Here is a 1,469-nt window from a genome sequence, read left to right on the forward strand (position 1 = left end):
TTTTTCTGAGATTACCCCCCCCCACCGCCTTGACTCTGCTGTTTCTCAAATATTTTCGCAAATGTCTGAAAACTAGTCTAACATGAATTGTACAAACATAGTTCTAACTGCCTAATCATGTATACAAACTTTTATATCAAGTTCATTAATAAACTTTTCAAGCTGTCAAATCTACTCTCTCTCTCTCTCTCTCTCTCTCTCTCTCTCTCTCTCTCTCTCTCTCTCTCTCTCTCTCTCTCTCTCTCTCTCTCTCTCTCTCTCTCTCTCTCTCTCAGTCTTTGTATGTGTCTGCATGTCTGTGTGTGTGTGTGCATGCGTGTGTGTGCGTGTGCGTGTGTGTGTGCACGCGCGCGCGAGTGTGCACATAGTCAGCCATATTCATTCTGTATATTTATTAAATGTTAAATCTAACCTTTTCTCCCTTTATTTTACCTTCCGTGGAGACAGGAGACTCGCTCCAAACTAAACTGGTCATTCGAATAATTGGATTTCCTGAGAAGTCCTCTCAGCAGTGTACACAATACGAGAGCCAAACATTTCAGCAGATTATCGTCTGCATGTACATTCTGGACGTGTATATAGAATGTTATATTAGCTTTAACATGGGACTTGACCTCTTTGATCACCTGTATTGGGAAAAAAAAGCTGGTGCCAAGTGCATCATTGTCACATCACTGCGTATGATGATCATATTTCACCAGATATATTTTCCCCTGTAGTGGCCTATTTTGATAGAATTATAATGATTTTGGTCAAAGTGATTACGTATTACTGATTATAAAGACAAATATGAATTCGTTTTAGACTATGCATTGGCAAGGGAACATTTGGAATGGAACATTTAGAATACCTGGCATTATTATTTATGATACGATGCAATATTTGTTATCATAATATTTGATAAATATTTGATATTATCTACTAAGACATAACCCGCAGGAAATTCATATATTAAGCATGACAGATAAAACAGCCATAAATGTTCCAAGATAGAATATACATTTTGCCATAAAACCACTTCCTCTTCTATAGACTCCTGGGATCCTAGAAATAAGGTGTCGGACAGAAGAACATCGCCATAGGTTTGTTCACCTAAACATGTGGCAGCGGTGGGATTCGAACCCACGCCTCCGAAGAGACTGGTGCCTTAAACCAGCGCCTTAGACCGCTCGGCCACGCTACCTGTTATTATTGAGGTTACGTCATTGGTTTTGAATTGGGAGCATCAGTTGCAATTGCCATGATTATGTATTTTGTCTTTAAAATCCTCTGGCCAAAACACACGAGTGGAATAGATATATGTAATTCAGGGATGTCAAGATAATCAGACACTGGTTAAAATTACTATAATTGTAGTCTATATCATAATAATAATCATTAACATGGATCAATGATGATACTAATGCTATACGTTATCTATGAGGATGGTAATGCCAAGCACAACAATATATATATATATATATATATAT

General features: G+C 37.7%; 1 non-coding gene across 1 annotated transcript; it reads right to left on the minus strand.

The window, feature by feature from the left end:
* Positions 1–1,101: 1,101 nt before the first annotated feature.
* On the minus strand, positions 1,102–1,183 carry TRNAL-AAG (transfer RNA leucine (anticodon AAG)). Its single transcript has one exon. It is a non-coding gene; the product is annotated as a tRNA-Leu (tRNA).
* Positions 1,184–1,469: the final 286 nt, after the last annotated feature.

Source organism: Penaeus japonicus, unplaced genomic scaffold (genome assembly GCF_977035675.1).
Source record: "Penaeus japonicus unplaced genomic scaffold, GWHDUDI00000001_assembly GWHDUDI00000008, whole genome shotgun sequence".
NCBI lineage: Eukaryota > Metazoa > Arthropoda > Malacostraca > Decapoda > Penaeidae > Penaeus > Penaeus japonicus.